Source organism: Toxorhynchites rutilus, chromosome 3, assembly GCF_029784135.1.
Source record: "Toxorhynchites rutilus septentrionalis strain SRP chromosome 3, ASM2978413v1, whole genome shotgun sequence".
Taxonomy (NCBI): domain Eukaryota; kingdom Metazoa; phylum Arthropoda; class Insecta; order Diptera; family Culicidae; genus Toxorhynchites; species Toxorhynchites rutilus.
The window spans coordinates 144,104,336-144,125,299 of record NC_073746.1 but is presented as its reverse complement, the minus strand read 5'-3'; the positions used below and the strand labels follow the sequence as shown (position 1 = coordinate 144,125,299).

The window sequence follows — 20,964 nt, the reverse complement described above, 5'->3', positions numbered from 1 at the left end:
TCGGACAGCCATCGGGGATGTTTAGCTATACGCAAACAAGGGTTAATTGGAGGTGCGACTCAGAACACATGTCATGAATAGTAATGATTCGAGATGTGTGTTTTGAATGTTCAGGAATTGTGTAATAATGTAGCATGTGGAAAAAAAAGTGAATGAGGATAATTTTTTTCATCATTAGGATGGAAGAAATCAAAAAAGTCAGAATCTTTGAATCTGCAGAATCCTACGGATCCTTCGATGTGCAATATTGTGCAAACAAACTAAATCCTTATGCGTTGAATGACTTTGAATATTCGTATAACTATAATGATAGAAAAAGTTCTGGTAACAAGAATGTTTGCTTGAAAATTTTTAAGAGCAGCAAGAAAACGCTTCTGACAACCTTGATACTTTCAGGACGAATGAGACATATTTGATTGACTGTATAAAATAACATATGATAGATAATCTCATACGTCAGCCGAGCATTCGATTGTTTTTTGTACAATCCAATTTTGTCGGATACTCTGAATTTAACAAATCATTACGGAGTATAATAAAAAAAAATTTAATGAACAACGATTGATACAGTGTCAGTTAACACAGTTACCGTAAAGATGGCTCAATCTGCTGCATTATATGCAACATGACATCGTTCAATATAAACAAATCAGTGCAGCGTAACACCACATAGGCGAAAACATAAACATATCCCAGTATAAACAATTCGAAGAAATTATAAATATAAATATAAGCAAAACTCTTACGATCCACAAGTTTCACTTCTGCACATCGAATATCTTCTTTCAGTTTTTCTTTGACTTTCTAGCTGTCAATAAGATACCAATAAGATACGGGTTGTCTATATCATATTAGAAAAGTAAAAAATTATTTTACTTTTTATTTTATATTTACTTAATTACTTATCACGAATTCAAGAATGTAATCATTTTTCGAAAAAAAAATTAAGCTGGATACAAGAAAACTACTTTCAGACAAAAACTTTCAAAAATCGTTTTTTATGGTTTTTAAGCGATGCGATCAAAAAAACCATAACTTTTTACCTGATTTTTGGTGAGACTTTTTTCATAACATTTTAAAAGTTTGGGAAGAGTTATACTTCTCTCTAAATATTATGTCATATTTTGACGTAGGACAACGTCTAACGAATAGGTATAGGGAGTGAAATGAAAATCTAATAACTGAACATGTGGTCGGTGTTAAGTCAGACCGGACAATCTGACATTTTTATGATTTCGAGAAAAACGCACTTGAAGTTTAGTGCTCTGCAATTTTCGAAGCATTATTTTCTCATATTCAATATTGACCGGAAACGGATGGTAAACTATTTTTGACGGAAAAAAATTAGAAAGATTCATTCAAGCCGTTTTTGTTCAATCATGTTTAAGCCCTATTTGCAGATCTCCAAAAATAATTGAGAACATCCACTCTAATCTCAAAATAAAATTTTTCAGTAAAGGTCCATCTTTCCCACCCTAGGTGTCCATCTTTCCTTTCGAGTGTTCGTCTTTCCCGGCTCATTCTCGTTTCTGCCTCAAAAACAAATTTATTATAATGACTTAGACTTCGACTATCAATTTGTGGTGAGATAGCTCTATATTTTTGTGAAATTCACGTAAAAATAATGAGGGATTTTCGTTGATCAGTCAAAACAATTCCAATCCGTTATTCCTGCTGTATGTGTGGATTTCCAAATCTGATGAATGTGGTATGTAGCTTACATAATGCTTTTCCAAATGCAATCAATAACTCTGAAACTTGATTCTCATCTTAGTAACACTAACAATGTAACAAAAAATGAAAAAATCGCTAATAACTTGATTATTTCTGATGGATCAGAAAGATGCTCGCTTCAATTGATTGGAAATATTTCTACGCACCTATCACTATGAGGAGAACTATTTTTTAAGATAAACAATTGAATAATTGTCAAATGTAAAGCCGTATCTAAACGCGCTAAATCCCACTTTTTGATTCCCCATCCTATGCTCCTCAAATTGTACAGTCCAAAGGGCGCTAGAGTATCAGTGAAATACATTTTGAATACATCAACATCACTGCGAAAACAATCTTAGCTATCCACCGTACACATCATTCTATATAACAAATAATATAAATAAGAAAACCATGTAAATATTGGTTTTGTTATAGTTAACTTCAGTCTCACACCAGCTATCAGGCAGACAACAGTATTTCCCAAAGCTGATATGAGACACAACCAGAGATGCCAACCTTCCTGATTTTTTAAGGATTTGCCAGACTTTTTGTCACGTTCCCTGATATCCTGACGAGCACTCAATTTTTCCTGATTTTTCTGAAATGATCCTAATTCTTCCTGATCTTTGTAAATTTTACTTTGTTTGAATGAAAGTTATATGAGGGGCTCAGAATACAAGGGGTGTAACTGACTTGATCGATTTCTCTTCGTCAACTTTTTATTTAGTTAATAACTCAGCTGCAAAAACTTTCCAATTTAAGTTAGCTATAGAATCCGATAGATGAGGTTCTGACCTATTTTCCACATTGGTAAATACAGCTGGGAATGTATTTGCAGCTAAGTTATGATCCAAAGAGAGAGTCGATGTAGAGAAATCGATCAAATCACTTACACCCCTTTCATTCTAAGCCCCTCATATGTAATAAATATACAAAGTTTTCCTGGTTGGGTTTAACAACTGCCATAATAGTCTTCATAAGAAAAACTCTCCGGTCCGCACTTGAATAATATTTAATATTTCTTTCGCTTATTGTCAATCTATTCCGAAACAATTCGCGTTTTCGAAGATACACTGTCGACATTTATCACGTTGAGCCCCGCATTGTTCTTGCTGCGCTTTCCATTTAGCCCGCATCAAGAGCATTTGCACAATACCAATGTCGGTCCCCGTTCCCAAAGATAATAGATAATAGTTGTACAAAATGAGAATAGTCAGGAGCCTAAAGTAAAACATCCAAAAACAAATCATATTTTTGTTTGTTTTTTCCTTATTTGTAACTGTAAGTCATATTATTATATTTTCATATTGTTATGTTTTGAACAGAAATAATGACTTGATGTTTTTTTAATGCTTAAAACACATAGTCTTAATTCTTACATAACCATTTGTCAATACATATCATAAAAACTCATCATTATGATATACAATTATTATTCGATACAATTTTTGTTTAATACTTCCCACATGAAAAAGTGTATTCCTTTATTAACAAATTAGGGACCGCACGTTTTGGGGCAAACTTGAACGCTTCATTTGTTCGGATTCCACTAATGAGATCGTTTGCTTCGATGTGGATGAGACGAAGGCGAGCCTTCGGTAGACTTGTTAGATTCTTGGTAAATAACCTTCAAGTGTAGAAAACACGGGTCATTTCGTGATCCATCCGTAACAGACGGAACGCGAAACACGAGAAAACTCGTGAGCGGTCCGCAATATGTTAAGTAGAATACACATTCGATGCGGAAAAGTAAATTTTCATTTCTATTTTTTTTTCCCTAAAAGTACATTTATTCCTCCTAATACATACTAAAAAAATGTGGTGTCTCTGCATAATCTTTTGCAAACTATCTCGAAATTGGATCCATACATTATTGACAGGAAATAATCCAAGTCAGTCGCTTTCGGAAGAAAAGCTGATTCTAATGAAGAAATGAAGTGGCAGGACTCAGTGATTCTGGCAGTGTCGCACAATTTGACCGAAAAACTTCAAATGGATTGCATCTCCATTGCGTTTAACAAACGACTCGCATCATTAATGCAACGAAAATTTCTGGAGTCTTTTTTTTTATATCTCATTTATTTATTTATTAGGCTCATTAGCATTTTAGCTGTAACAGAGCCGGGTTTTAATCGTGTACATGTACATATGTTTATGTTTCTATAAATTGTAAATTACACAGTCGTTAGTAGTAGCCATATAGCCGTTAAGTTTTTTCTGTTCCATTACATTATGGTAAATTACACAGTAGTAGCCAATTAGGCGTAAGGGTATTCTTTCTGTTCATCCATTGTTCAGCAGACCGGACAGCGGAGACAGTTGATATTGATCATTGTTGAGTTATTTATAGAATAGCAGCCCGATGTTTCTTGCAGAGCAGAGCAGTTGTATGGATGAATCGATCTTATTTCGACCGTGGATCGATTTCCATCGCTGATGATGGTTGCGTGGACGTAGTTATTCTATAACAACACAAAGAGGGTCAATTGAGGGCCCTGAGTTTGAACTCACGATCGATCGCTTGGTAAGCGAACGCTACGAAGACCCTCTTCTGGAGTCTTGCTGGAATGTGATATCCCATCAGCTGAACTAACCGGATATTGCACCTACAGATTATCACAGGTTCAGGTGCGTGCAAAATTCGCTTAAAGGCAAGCACTTCGATTCTATGGACAGCATAAAAATAGTTTTAGATGAGAAAGCAAACATATTCTGGGAGAATCGAATTTTTAAGCTGAGTGAAAGATGGCGAAAGATTGTGAAACAAAATTGTATAAATTTTTAAAAATGTAATGTATGTAGAGATGACGCTTTTGTTTTCAGAAAAATCGGAACGAACTTTCCTGACAACCCAACAAGAGCGATTATGATCTTTATTTTCATTCTTTTTGATTTTCGAAAATTATGGTTGGCAACCCTGTGTACAACGGTTTCACTTTTTGTACAATGAAGATATCCCACACTGTTCAGCGCCTGAAGAAAAGCAAAACATTGCACCACAAGTTCCACCCATTTTTGACACTATTACCAACAGCCAGTGCGCATAAAATTCAATGACACTCGCGAATCGATCAGTCATTTACTTACCGAGAAGTAATTAACACCACCAACGAGAAAAAGGAACTCAAAAGGAAGAAGGGTAATCAATTCCAACATAAGTTACGAGAACGGTAGCAAAGCAGCAACATCAACAGGAACACAGCAATGCAATATTGTTCGATTTTCATTGAGTCAAATGCAATCCCTTTTGATTTTATGCGTTGTTGATGGTGGTGGTTATAGCATCGCCTATGGCCGCAGTGTGTGTGTGTTGAAAAAGAGATGCATTACGCGCATTGGCAAGAAGGATACAAATTTCGACATATGGCTAGCTTGTGTATTGTTCTCGCTAGAACAAGAATGAATCATGAATCAACCACCATCAGCCGCCTTCCATAAAACCACGAAAAATATAGGTCATTTCCATTGGCTTCCACCAGAGAGTTATTGAGAATTCCCACGCCTATTCAGTCAGCTGCTGCCCAGACCCTCTCCGTGTTTTTTCGAAAATGGGTACACATGATGACAACTACCCACAATCAAAATTATCCAATAGCATATGACCAATTCAAATTATCACTGATTTTTTGAAAGACGTATTCAAAATCAATTATCTTTCTTCCGAAAAATAATAACTCGAAACCCAGATGCATGATCAAATTATAGTGTTAAAGTTTAAATATTTTAGAAAAATAACATTTCAAATACACTGTTAAAAAATTTTACTCAAAGTTGAATTCGATATAAAAAACTTTAATATCTCAAAACGCCCTCCTTTGACATTTTGTATATATACTTATCAAAAAAGCTGTTCAATTAGAAAAAGTTTGACGTATAGTGGTGCTATATCGAACCCACCAAAATGAAGTTAGTCCTAGGATAAAACGTTATATGTGTTTTTTCATGTAAAATGCACTGTATCCTGAGATATATATTTTTTAATATTAAATTCAATTTTTGAGAAAGATTTTTTTAATGCTGTATTTAAAATGTTATTTTTCATAAACAGTTCATGTATCTTCCGAGAACTTTTTTTTTAATTGTTCTTTTTTCATTCTTTATTTTTGAGATCTTCAGCCTCCTGGGCTGATTCGTCTCAACAAAAACGGCCGAGCATTTGAGGTTTTTTTCCCCTGGTCATTTGACGAGGATGTCCGCTTACCAGGCCTTTTGAAATTGTGATTTTTGGTAGATGTCACCTTATGTGCAATGTTTAAAGTATGTAACTAAACAAAAAAAAAACATCATTCAGTTTTTTTGTGTTACTCTAGACTACGAGCAGTGCATGTTAATGCTTAGAGTTAATTTGACAACGTTGTCTACAAGTGCTAGGTAGCCATGGAAACGAGTATTACTTGAAATTATGACGACGATAATTCGGGCACGACTTATATCGAATCGACTTTGTGTGCTGTTATTGTTTTCATGTACAACTACCATTGCAAAGCTTGCTGTGCACATTAATCGACTGTAAATCGCTTGCCCGAAATGCAGTGCATGAGAATGAAAATATTGCAACGTAAGATTCGTCTTTACCATCAGTCCCAAATATAGATATTTTGCCCGACTCGAAGTCTGACAGCGAAATCGCTTCGTCTGATAGTTTATTGAGAACGGAAGATGTAATTTTGATCTCATTTTGAATTTTGGTTCTCAGACCGAGGTGGGAAAATAAAAAAGATTCACCGAGTCGGTTTTCGTACCGTCAGGCGGAGAATACTCGGATATAATTGAATAACACGTACCCGTTATTGTTTCTATGCTTTGTCTAAGGTAAATAGTGGTGAATATGAAATACAATAAACTTTGGCTACAGTTTGTGTTAGCAGAGAAAAAGACCGCCTCGATAGCTAGCTGATTTTGATCTTTCGATCTTCGAGAAATTTTTTTTTTTCAATATTCCCTGCATTAAAAAACTACATATGGCTAGCTTGTGTATTGATCACACGAGAGCATGACTGAATCACGAATCAACCATCTGCTTCTGCTTCTGAAAATTAAATGAGCAGGTTAGGGATAAGAACTTTATACAACAAGATGTGTCCAAGCTTCGGGAAGAAAAATGATACATCATTTTATCCACACTAATAACATGTTTATCTCGGTTTATCTCGGATGTTCAGTTCTCAAATAGTGGTGGCTACTTTACTTCCAGAAGTGATACATTTATATTCTACCAATACACGAAACTCTGTTTTTTGACGTGGGACTACGTCTAACCGGAGTATATGGGAGGTAAAATGAAAACCTAAACGCAGAACATGCAGGAAAAAATGAAAGATTCCAAATGCTTATAACTCGAACATTTCTTACTGTATCGGAAAAATGTTTGCATCAATTGATAGGGAGTCTTCCTACGCCTCTATCGCAATTAATAAAATGTTATTTTGCATTAGATAAACAATTGAATAACTGTAAAATGTTAAGTGTTATCTAAACGTCCTAACAACTATGGTTTGATTGGCCCGATTTACAGTTTCCCCAACACTGCCATCATAACCCAGCAGCCTTGTGGAAAACGGCATTGCAAATACATGTAAGTGTGGGGATTTTTGCTCTCACCGAAATGTGTCCCCTAACACAAACTTCAAAACCAAGCAGTGTTGGAGAAATCGGCATTGCAAATACATGAAAGTTGGGGGTATGAAATGTCTTTGCCTAACACAAATTTCTAATCCATGGAACGTGGGGTTATTGGCATTGCAAATTCATGCAGGTCGGAGGTATTTTTGTTCGAACTGAAATGTGTTTGCCTAATACAGACTTTAAAAACAAGGTGTCTGGAGAAATCGGTTTTGCAAATAACTGCAAATTGCGAGTACTTTTGTACTCGCTTGCCTTTGTGCAGTCTAGAATATGTTTCCTGAACACGGTATAAGTTGAAGTTGTTGATTCATGCAAGCCGGGGGTACTTCTGCACCCACATGTTTTTTTTGCACTCCGAAAAGTGTTTTCCTAACACGGATTACAAAAACGGGTACGAACACAACGCTTTGGCTCGGCTATTCAAGATTGCATCGAAGGATATGCCTTCATATCTTCTCACTGTATTTCTGGCACTGAGTACCTGAAGTTCATCAAATCAAACAAATTCGCGGTACGAGAAGTACGTACACTTGAGAAATGCAAACTTCAGAGGGAAATGTAAAATAAAATAATCGTTTGATAAATCTTCCGTTCACATATTTTCTCTCAGGCATCGTACCAAACGAAAAAGGACTGTCATTAAATTTACTTGTAACGAAGAACATAATCAATCACAATGCATGAATTGACCTTACATGGCATTTATTCAATCTGTTTACTCACAAAGCAAATATATTGAATTCGATTGAATTCGGAAATTGTTTCATTCAATCAAAAATTTAATCAATCCAAACGAAGGATTGCTAAGCTAACCTAGTCCCACGTCAACTTTGCGGTTATATCATAGATATAACCCTTTTTTTTCTCAGTGTTATGAAAGTAGTTAATCTCCTGTTACATGTGAACTCAACGTTGTATTGGCATGCAATTGTAATACGTATAGTTTGAAGGTAATTCCTCGAAAATCGGTTTATCTGTGCACTAATTAAAAATTTCTAGTGACGATACCATGATGATCCTTTTCAATTTCACAATTTCACAATGACCAATTTCGTCTACCAATGTAAAGTGAGTTCTAAAGAATTCATCAAATCTCATTCGTCTTTTCTGAATGTTTCTAAATGTTTATAAAATTGTACATCACATATACCAGAAAATTTCACTTCAGCTAACGCAGATGGTGTAGCAAATTGTATGTATGGTACCACTATTTCACTGTACACACTCGTGTTCAAATTTCATTTCAATATATTTTACCATGCTTATATAGCTTTAATGTACCAAAAACCATGAACTCTATCCTTAGCCACTTCACAAACAACTAACAGTTGATAAACCTGTATTGGAGCTCATTCTGGAATCGACTTCTCCTACGAAAAAGAATGTTATCCTACGTTCTTCTTCTCCCGCACAGTAAGAAAAGAACGACGGAGAATGATGCCAAGAATCTGTCACTGTAGCGTATGAACATGAGAAAAATTCAAAATGTAAATATAATTCATTAAACTCAAAATTAGAAACGTGAACATGTCTCATCAAACAGTGGTATCGGGTTCAATTCCAGGAATAATTACCAGCTTCACATGAACATTGTTTCTCGTGTCATACAGTACGGCATTAAAATAATAAAGGACGTTCGTTCTCCATAAAATAATTGACACATTACATCGAATGCCCTTACAACGGTAATCGAACCATATGTTTGCGGATGAAAAACGTTCTCCATAAAATAAACAGATGCTTGACGCATTACATCGAATGCCCTTACAACGGTAATCGTGATAAATCAAACGGTGGCCTTAGAAGCCAACGAATAACGACACCTATAGCTTTCGAGAAACAGACCTAGCTTCCGTTCCTTCAGATCGAAAATTATGGTAATTAGATAATGTTAAAAATGTTGATGAATATTCAGTTCAATAACATTGGCGAAGGGACCTTCCGAATCGGAACGATGCTGCTAATTAAGTCGCGTTTGCAACACCGAACGAGACTATGTCCGAATGTCTATTCAATAAACAGTGTTGAGATGATCAATAGTCAGCATCACGCCGAATGTATTCCTACACCACAACAAAATGTAGAGGATCAAACTGTCACTTTATCAGGGCCCTAATGTTATCTGTTATTGGATGATAGTGATAATATCGCACATTTATCAACGCGACGAACGGCATTCCATACCATGGAAGCTGCCAACACGCGCGTTTCACATGATTTCCTCTATTCGTGATTGCAATCTATCGGAGATTACAGCAGTCAGAATCACTTAGAGATTATCGGTGACTTCATCCATTGGGAATAATGCACGGCACTGCCATAAACCCTACAATAAACACGTTTAGTATCAAACACGATCTGCCGTTGCGTTTGCGGGTTTGTGCAATCTGTCAGTACTTGTGAAGCGCTTAATCGTTTTTGAGCGAAGTAACAAAACATTGACGTCGCCTATCTAATGGCTCATCGTAACCTTTGGTAGTGCTATGTTAGACTCTAGGAAGTAAAATTTTTAAAAAATATGACTCACTTTGACAAAAATGTGACTCACTTTGAATCTTCAAAATTTGAAATCCAACGTTTCTTAAAGGTTGGACACGAAAAATAATCCGAACAACCTAAAACTATTGCCACTTCTATATTTTATGAGTAAATATTTTCAAAATTACACCGAATTACATTTAAAGTGTATACCAGGTTTTCGAGTTCCTATTATCCGGTTAACGTTTTAGATGTTGCTAGCAGGGTTGCATGCATTTCTCCGATTTTACATACAGTGACTCAAACTCGTAATCGTACTCCATCATGCGTACTCTTTTCCCTTTCTTTTCGAAAGTAGAAAACAAGCCATCGGAAAATTCTATTCAGAAAAAGTCATAGTGTCATATGAGGTTTGCTATCTGTTTCCAGAATATTGGTTTTTGTTCCTCTAAAAATGGCGAATGTATGTGCTAATGTATGAAAATTGACTCAAACTCATATTCGTACGCTGGTTGAAATCCCAACTCGAATTCGAAGGTGTTGACCAATTTGTAAATTCCATCATTAGTATGGTATCCCTTGTTCATTGCAACTATCTTTAGCTGTCTTTAGCCTAATCTACGAATTTTTTGGTGTATTCGGAAGGTATATTTATCACTAGCTGACCAGGCAAACTTCGTCCCGCCCAAAATTTGTTTTTTGTTATCAACACTTTCGAACATTCACATTTGCTTACTAAGCGCAAGTTCATGAGTACAAACGTAGAACTGTTCATTGATTGATCGTCTAATCGACCCGTTGAATTTATTTATTACTAAAAAAAATCCTAGTACTTCTGCTAAAACCCATCATTATAATATCAGATTATTTTTAGACACAATTTTCGTTCAAGATTTTTCAACCACTTGCAAATAACATGTTTCTCCGTTACATGGAAAAAATGTTTGATACAGAATATATGATAAAATGGAGACAGATCCCTCCCCACTTCTCCCCTTAGAGAGGGAGGAGGAGTGTCTATTCACCATAGAAACGTTTCGTGCCCTTACAATATTCACATGCCAAATTTGATTCCATTTGCTTGATTAGTTTTCGTATTATGCAGAAATTTGTTTTTCATTTGTATGACAGTCCACCCTAAGAAAGGGGGGAGGAGTTTCGAACCACCATAGAAACATTTATTGCATCCTAAAACCTCCACATGCCAAATTTGGTTTCGTTAGCTTGAATAATTCTCGAGTAATGCAGAAATTTGTGTTTCATTCGTATGGTAGCCCCTCTTTAGGAATGGGGGGGGAGAGTCCAACCATTATAGAAACATTTATTACACCCTAAATCCTCCACATGCCACATTTGGTTTCGTTTGCTTTATTAATTCTCGAGTAATTCAGAAATTTGTGTTTCAATCGCCCAAATCGCCCATCCATGCATCCTCATACAATGCCTCCTCCACCACCATCGTGTTTAAACGTTGCTTTCAGATTTTTTTTCACGTTTAATTCATCTTCCTCCATACGAAACGATAACCATCGGAGCTGAAAATATCAAATTTGGACACATCTACAGAAATAACATCTTACCAGTAAGTGTTTCTGTGTTTCATGCTGTTTGGAAAAATCAATTTGGAGTTACTGATTTTTTTTTACTGAGAAACGGTTTGTCCCTCTGTGCTCGGGCATTCATGTTGCCCTTCCTAGGCACATTACAAACGTGTTTTTGCACAATTTGGTTTTTATCGATGGTGTAATAGATCAGAATGTTAACTCGAACATCCTGAAGGAAAATACGAAGAAAAGTCTCAACTAAATGAGATGGAATCTAGGATTCAAGCTTTGCCAAGACAATGACCCAGAGATCAAGACATATAAAACTCGCACATGGTTACATTACAATTGCTCAAAAGTTATTGATATTCCACCACAATCTTCCGACATCAATCCCAGTGAAAAAATAAGAGAAGTTATCTATGTTGGAAATTCAGAAACCATAAAATTTCAAAAAATAACGTTTTTAAAAACCACTTGATGAAGAAAATGATAAATATATCTTCCGAATACAACGAATAAAGTCATATATTAGGCTAAAGACAGCTAAAGATAGTTGCAATGAACAAGGGATACCATACTAATGATGAGATTTGCAAATTGATCAACGGTCCGAAATCGGATTGGGATTTCAACCAGCGTACGAATATGAGTTTGAGTCAATTTTCATACATTAGCACATACATTCGCCATTTTTAGAGAAACAAAAACCCTTATTCTGGGAACAGATAACAAACCTTTTAACTCTCATATGACACTATGACTTTACTAAATAGAATGTTCCGAAAGGTTGTTTTCGGTTTTAAAAAGAAGGAAAAAAATTGTAAGGGGTTGTATCCAGGACACGACCGCATATTTTCGACGTAGAACTACGCAATTATATTATGCAATCCACTTGTTTGCCACTTCAAACATTATTTTAGAATTTTCGAAATTTTTGTAATAGATTATGTGCTAAGTTACAAATAAATTTTATGAACTTCCTTTTACGTTTGATATGATGCCTAGCACTACCAAAATATGTGAACGGAAGAATTGTCAAACGATCATTGTATTTTACATTCTCTGAAATTATTGCACATCTCATGTTTACGTAGTTCTCGAACCGCGAAAGTTCATTCACCTCTGGTATCTGAAATGACGATTTTCCCAGGCTTCTCAGTTTAAAAGTAAATTTTAGGGAAATATATTCCGGTCTGCGATTCCGGACAAGCGAGTACAAAAGTACTCAAGACCAAAAATACCCCCGACTTGTATGTATTTGCAAAACTGATTCCTCCAGGTACATTAACTTTGAAGTCCGTGTTAGGGAAACATAGCTCAGTGGGAAAAAAAACCCCATCTTGCATGTTTGACAAATGGAATGGTTTTGTATTAAAGAGACTTCAAACTTTTCAGTTCATTCGTCTCTAGCCTTGAGAAAGGCCCTTGGAAAACTTTACTCTAACACCTGCACTACACCTCCAACCTCACTGCCTTGAGAAAGGCACTCGATCCCTCCCCGCCCAGCTCTTCCGGCAACGATGTTGTCCAGTCGGTGTCCACACAAAGAATGGTTTGACAAAGCGGATTCCCCCAGGCACATTGATTCAAAAGTCCGTGTTAGGGAAACACAGTTCGTCGGTTTTGAAGTATGTGTTGAGGAAACCGTAAATCGGGCCAATCAAAACATGGCAGTTAGGGCTTTTAGATAACGCTTCACATTTTACAGTTATTCAATTGTTCATATCATGAAAAATAATGTTTTATTAATTGTGATAGACGCGTAGAAATATTTCCTATCAATTGATGCAAACATCTTTCCGATCTGTAAAGAAATGTTCGAGTTATAAGCATTAGAAACACGGGTAGGGTTAGCACACAAATCGGCAGAACAAATGTATGGGAGAAAGGAAGTTCTTCCAGTTTTCATGAATTTTAATCATTTAGAGATTAGTTTAGAAACAAATTTTAGAGAATTTCCGATTCGATTGGTATGCAAATCATGAGAATTCGTTCACAGTGAAAATAGTTATTAACGTTAACTTTATTTCATAAAAACGTGACTGTTTTCTGATTTGGCACCCTTCCTGAAAGACGTAGTTCTACGTCAAAAGAAATCTGCAGGGTGGAGTATGATTACGAGTTTGAGTCACTATATAGGTCATTTTTTCATTCGGCATTAAACTTCAAAAATATCTTAGTATCATTCTGCGAAGAAACGAAGTAACTTGGTTGTCCAGCGTATTGAAAATGTCGAATTTCGTTACCAGTAAAGAGCATTTGTGGCCTTCGCTACTTTTGTTTGTTTTCATTTCAAGATGAAAGCGAATCGTTTGCCGTTTATAACGCTATCTCAAGACCCCTAAGCGCAGAAAAAACATGGCTTTACCTGATGAACTGCAAATCGAAATCGTTTCGACCGAAAGACTATGCATAGAATCAATCGGGGATTACTTCAAATACAAATATTTTGACATTCTTCTGAAAATGATAAGTTTCCTTCATAAAAAAAAACGGATAATTTCAACATGCACAGCTGGTATTTGCAAATTACATTGACTTCGTAACTGAAGAATGTCCAACTTTACGGCATTCATTTTTTGACAGCTTTTTCCCCCTAAAACTTGATCTTACGCCCTGCAATAAATTAGAATTGTAAATATTTTACATATATTAGCACGTCCAGCTGCCAAACGGTTGTTTGATCATCGATAGCTAAGAACCTGTAATATAAAGCAAAACAATCTCTGCGAAACCGGTACTTCGAGGGTCTAGTGGCCAAAGAAGGTGATAATACCACTGGTGATAAATGTTGCGATAAGCTGATTTTTTTTTCAGCCAACGATCCGTTTCTTATGTAAATTCGACCTTTGAAGGTTGACTGGACCCACGAGTCGTCTGTAAAAGCCGGTCGTATATTCCGCCAGTAATCGTTTCCGCAAATTCCCTTCGTTCTCTCCCGCGGTCCAATTCGATGTTGATTTAATGCGGAATTGTTGAAAACAAGAAAACAAAGAAAGCAAGTCTAAAAGATCTTGCCATACAAAACGCTCAGGAAAACGATCGATATCATATCTATTTAAAATGTATTCCACAAACTTGTCTTGTAACCGCTTGACGTCATCAGAATTAATTCGGTTGAACCATTAGCATGATGATGCTGATAGCACTGCACGTCCCCGATGTTTTTAAATTGAATTTTCCAATACACGGGATGATGTATGAAATCCATTATTTTTCACTGGATGGTGTTAGTGATCTCCCGTTGTACAGGGTGATTTTTCCGTTGTGATTCGTTTTTTCGAACTTTGATTTCTGTCTGAAAAAAGTATAAAAAAGTTCAGTTCGTATGGTCACTTCATCATGGAAAGACCTTCAATTGAGCAATTTTCACAAATAATTGAATTGTTTTTATGAACAATTACTATCAACATACTATACAAAAAAAAGTGTTGAAAAATTTCAGACATTTTTTGTAAGCTCAATGACGAAGCTCATTTCTGACTAAATTAAATTAATAAAATTAACAAATAAAATTTATGAATTTGTTGGGATGAGCAATCATAGGTGATACAAGAACTGCCAATGCATCAAGTGAAAATGCGATTGATCTCGCCGATATATGGTCACAAAATAAGTATTATTCCTGAAAATACAACCAGTGTACAAATTTTTTTAACCACGTAAGAAGAAAAAACTGAAGAAAGACTTGAAAAAGATTTTTCAGACATTTCAAAATTCAAAACCTACATAGAATCAGTAATTTTACCTAATTAATAATAATATCTCTTCCAGCTAATAATTACCAGTTGAATTTCTATCCGAAAAATTGCAATTTAACAATCTAGTATTACGATCACCTCAGTGTACAGTCAGCCAATGATTAACACGTTGAGCCCCGAAATGTTCTTGCTGCGCTTTTCATTCTGCCCGTCTCAAGAGCGTTGACACAATATCAGTGTCAGGTCCAGCTCCCAAAGATATTTATTGATACAAAAAAATTGTCAGAAATTCTACTAGAAAGTTGTCACATTGTGTAACACATCCGAAAATAAATTCATATTTGTTTTTTATTTCCTTAGTTTGAAACTATCACTGTTAACTGCCACTTTAACTGTTAAAAACTTAAAAGCATGAAGATGAACTTTCACTTTACCTGATCGATAAATAATTTTCATTGACGGTCATGTAGTTATCCGCTTACACGCAATTCAAAACACACAATGTATTTTTAAACGAAACACAAATGACACACAAGCATCGATGTTCACAGCACAATTCGATATATGTCAGTGCGACTTGCAACGAGGAATAGAAGTAGGATTCTCCAAAAACGATTCTATCATCATATATGGTATAATCAGACATCAGGCATCTAATTATTTCCCCTTCATGTTTCCTTCCTACTGCATGCATGGTTGACATACTAATTATACAGTTAAGCAATCCGAAAATAGCAATTATCCGAACGCAATCATTGCTTGGTTTACGGAAAATTTGAACTACTGAAAGTTCAAGGTTACTCTTTTTGGTAACGCCTACCGCCTACGTTTGAAATATCTGTTTATTTTTTATATTCATTCCCTGAAATCGGAAATCGATTGCAACGAGAGGGAAATTGAATTATTGCATATACTTGTTATCATTCTCACATTCCAAAGTCTTCCCCTCGTGTGACAATGATCAGACCTCAATTAGCGGTTCCAAAACGATATTTCGGCATGTCTTTTTTAATCGAGGTCTCATTGCTGGCCATTGAATCGTCAAATTTGGGAATGGATCAAGAAATATAAGATTAACGAATATATCGATGGTTGAAAGCTCATCAGGACGTAAATAAATATTAATCGACTTAAAAACCCACCATTGCCTTTCTGGATTCTGTTGACGTCAATGAATGTTTACTCTCTGGAAGATAATGCAACTAAAGGTTTGTTTATTGATTATTGATCATTCCTTAATTTTACAAAACTGCTTTAGACATTTTCGTATTTTAACACTAGCTGGGTTTTTCCTGGCAGTATACCATGTTCTCACCTGTGTGGATTCTAAAAAAAATGTCAGGGATTACGCAGAATGGGTAAAGTGGGAATACCGATAATACCTGGGAATCTCCTGATGTCACTTGAACTGGTTTCTCAGTGCAATCGAATATTTTCCGAATCAATTTCGATGTTCGACGCGGTTCTCAATGACAACCTCCCGCCAAATTGAACCGACTGCGATTGACAAAATTAGCGGTAAACTTCGAACGGCTGTTCACTAACCATGCCTAGAGATGATCATCTTATTTTTCAAGTTGTTCTAATGAATGTTTTGAACGGTTTCATTTTTTCATTGAACCGATTATTCGCGAAAGAGAGGTCCATAGTAATTCTATAGAGCTTCCCGAAATCGCGTTATCTGCAATGTTCGTTATGCGCGTTGGCCTTGTCAGACTATTCCGCGCATAATATGGGTTCTACTGTACCTTAAACTGCAGACGGATGGTCCGATGGACATGAATGTGGTTCCTGCCCGGAGCTATTTGCGAATGACGCAACAACTATTGGAAGCATACGAAGTTTCTGATTGTCGACAAAATTTCTCTGAACTTTTATCGAATGTTTTGTATTACAAACGGCTGATTAAGGAGCTACTCTGGAAGGACTCTTTAACCCTTTTTAAGGCAGAGGCGATATATTTACCACCAACAAAAATGTTGCTTATCTTTCTATGTGAGTTAAGGAGTCCTAATTTGTTGCACTAACAACTAGGGAGGTATGCCTTATTATTATTATTAAGAAAAAATGACGTTTGTGTGACATATTTTTTCTTGGCGCCACTATCTGTCCAAAAATTGCGCCAAATTTGAAAGAAAATTTGTTACTCCGTGAATCTTTATATTTTTTATTTGAAAAGAGATAAGAATCTTTTTTTTTTATTATGTATTCATGTTTATTCTTCAAGTTGTTTGCTATACCTTAGAAGTTACTATCGTATTTAGATATGAGAGAACTTTTTACTTGGTGGGAAAAATATTCCCGCTGCGCGTGGCGTTTAGTTCCTTCTTTTTTCAGATTTTCATGAAGAATGCCGCGCTATATGAATGAAAAAGATATTGAAAAGACATTGGAGCACATTTTCGGCATTCCCGATGATGGCTCAGAAGACGAATTTGAGTCTGATGAGGCAGAATAGTGCAACGTGAATACAATACAACGGTTACTTAAATCAGATGATAATTCAAGTAACCTTTTACAAAATTCTCCTGCTCATTTGAATTCTACTCCTAATAATAGCTCAGAGTCAGGTACATCTAAAATAGCACTACGTTCACAATTAGATAACTCGTAGCCAGAAGGGCCTTTGATAGTACAATCATAATCACCCTTAGAACAAGAATTGACTGATGAATCTGAATGTGAAGATGAGTCATGGGGAAGGATTTCTGGACATCTAGCCCAGATCCCGATGAATTTGATAAAGTGACAATAACACCTCGGTTTTTATTGGATAGGAGAGCACGTCCAGTAGCGCATTTGAAACAGTTTTTTAGTGATGAAGTCTCCGATTTGTTTGTTACTCAGACAAACTTGTATACGGAGCAGCAAAATATAAAAAATGGCAGCCTGTTGACAAACACGAATTGAGTGCTTTTTTGGGCATTCTCATTATAATGAGTTATCATACTCTCCCACATAACCAGGTTTAAAGATCCCACAAAAACAGGTTTAAAAATTTGTACAGCAATGAGCAATCAGCAATCTCCCCGGGAGGTGACCTCATAGTTTTGGCTGTAATTTTTCAAGCGGGTGATGAACTATCGAAAACTCCTTTCGACACAACATTTCTTAAGGTATAATTGGTTGGCAAATTGCATGCGAATTACACTGCTTATTCTACGGTTGAACTGTCATATTAGCTATTTACAACGAGTTAATTGCGAGATAATCGTCCATTTTTTTGGTATTTTGATGGGGACAAATATCATGCCAAAGTGTGGGCAGCACAATTCCAGATTGCAGAGAAACTTAGTGGGTGAAAAAACATTAGCCCTTTAAGCAGCTTTACATACTAGAAATCTTCAAAACAAAACTATACGACATTTTGAAAAAGGCCTAAGTTTTTGTTTTCTTAAATTTTTACATCAAATTCTAACTCATAAACTATAAGACCAAAAAAATGTTGGTCAAAGAATACATAAGAATTTTTTATAATTTTTCATTACTTTTCGTTTTATTATTATGGGCCCTATTCCAGAAAACGAGACGAGCAGACGAGTGCTCGTCTCGTTTGTTTTTATATTCCAGAAGCCGAGCTCGACTAAAAACAGACGAGTAGCTCGTCTGGCTCGACGACCGTTTGGCCGCGCTCGTCGATGAATCAGTCGAATCATCTAGTTTGTTTGATGTTTTTGTTCACCTTGTTGATTGAAAGCATCGGTATTCTTCTGCTCCGCCTTTATCTTCAAAAATTGTTTTACGGCTAAACTAGTATTGCATAAGCAATGTATGTTTTCAACCGCAACCATCAAATTCAATTCAGTAATTGCAAGATTCTACAGATTTTCAAATGGGCCTCTTCCAAACAACACAACCAAATGTAAACATGGTACTCATATCCAGGGATGCTAGATGACTGTTTTGAATATATTAACACTGCACGAAAAGGGTCTTCACATATTGAACGAGAATGAGTAACTCAAAACAACTACTTTATTGGAAATACATATATATATATATATATATATATATATATATATATATATATATATATATATATATATATATATATATATATATATATATATATATATATATATATATAGATTTAAAACTTTTATTGATAAATCGTTGATTAGGTGAACAAACACTGCCCCTAATAAATCCATAATAACAAAACATCTGAGTAATGAAACCATATGCTCGAGGAAAATTATCAATGAAACCAAAAGATTTATGAAACTTATTCCTTTTTGTTATTTTTTTTAAATATTTTGGCACTGAGAAAAGAGTATCGATAGATCAATTTTAAAACTGTTTGTTGTTTTTCTCAAAACAAAAACATGTCTTCTCATCTGACATCACTGATCATCCCGAGAAAAACTGACTAAAGTCTCTCCAGTCTACCAAATAAAACATTTCAATGAAACTCGTGTACTGGAATGGGATATTTTGCTCGTCTCGACAGTGACTGAAGCCGAGACGAGACGAGACGAATTGCTCGTCTCGTTTTCTGGAATGGGGCCCTATATATATATATATATATATATATATATATATATATATATATATATATATATATATATATATATATATATATATATATATATATATATATATATATATATATATATATATATATATATATGTTTTTGGTTGGTTTTGTAGGATCCCAAAGAACGGGATGCTGTTTCCACAATTTAACCAACCGGAACTTTTGTTCCCGGTCCATTACAAAAACGCGCAAAATTAAGACAAAACAGCCAAAGCGTGAACTTTCATTCCGTCAGACCGTCATGACGGAATAGTCGATAGCTAGCAGCTATGACATAAAAACAAAGACTAGCGTGTACACATGATAAAATTGTTTTCTCTATGTTATAGCTAAAAACTATTACTTGCAAGTCATAACTATTTTCGGTTTTGGTGTTCCTATAAGCTGTACCTTAGTTTTCTATCACATATATACTAGAAATAGCGTCCGTATGGCGGCACCTTAAGCTGCAATTGTGTGACCTAGGATAGCCTATGCCTTATTTGTATGGTGACCAAACACTGAGGAGACTATAGCTACTAAAAAGCTGAATAACCCCAACGATTGGCATGTGTTGCAATGCGTAGCACACCCTAAAATGCATTGGATGCTATCCTTCAACTGTTACCCTTGGACCAACACCTGTCAACCTAGGAATAATTATGACCAGGGCGCGGCATAGTCATAGTCAACTGAGGATAGTCGGCTGACTAACCGACTGACTATATCCATAGTCAGTCGGTAAATGACTTTTGGCTCATCACGCAGTTTCTCCGCCAAAACGACTGAACAGTCAGTCGGGCATTTAGTCGCTATCTCCCTCTACCGAGCTTGAGCTTGAGCTTGGGTAGACTGTACAATTCGTAGTTGCTCTCCGTGATTGACCTGAACAAACCAAATTGCCCAAAGAACACACAGAATGACGCTTGGGACTAGCAAATCATTCTCATTGTGCAATTTTCGGTGATTCGAGCTTTAAATGGTCAATAACGACGCCAGCCACGTCCTTACAGTCACCAGGAGAAGGGAAGGAATGTTAGTATGATGGAAGGGATAGGAATAGGAATAGAATGGAATAAAAAAAATCAGGATTCACTGCGGCAAGTGATGTGATTCTAAAAATGTGAACTCTCAACTATTCGGCGAATGTGATTTGAAGAGAATATACATTCTTATCATGCATTTCATTATTCATCGTGTGTAGTAAATAGATATTTTTCCTGACCTGAGAAGGTCATAGAAAAACACCTTTAAAAACTCTTGATCTATACATTTTTATTCAATCATGGAGAACAAACCTATTGTATTATCTTTGAAAATATTATTCAATCACAACGACCGAAGTTATTTTTAAACCTAAGAAGGTCAGACTAAAACCAAA

At 35.7% G+C, this 20,964-nt stretch overlaps 1 protein-coding gene across 5 annotated transcripts in view; it reads right to left on the bottom strand.

The window, feature by feature from the left end:
- Positions 1-20,964, bottom strand: part of LOC129776238 (ATP-binding cassette sub-family G member 1) — a 132,056-nt gene that overhangs the window by 98,647 nt on the left and 12,445 nt on the right. Inside the window, exon 1 of one of the 5 annotated variants that reach the window (XM_055781772.1) lies at positions 15,502-15,524. The exons of 3 other annotated variants lie outside the window; for them this stretch is intronic. The gene's annotated coding sequence lies outside the window, so the exon portion shown is untranslated. Of the gene's footprint in view, positions 1-14,444; positions 14,470-15,501; positions 15,525-20,964 lie in introns of those variants that run through there. One more of the 5 variants, XM_055781771.1, reaches the window with a different exon arrangement.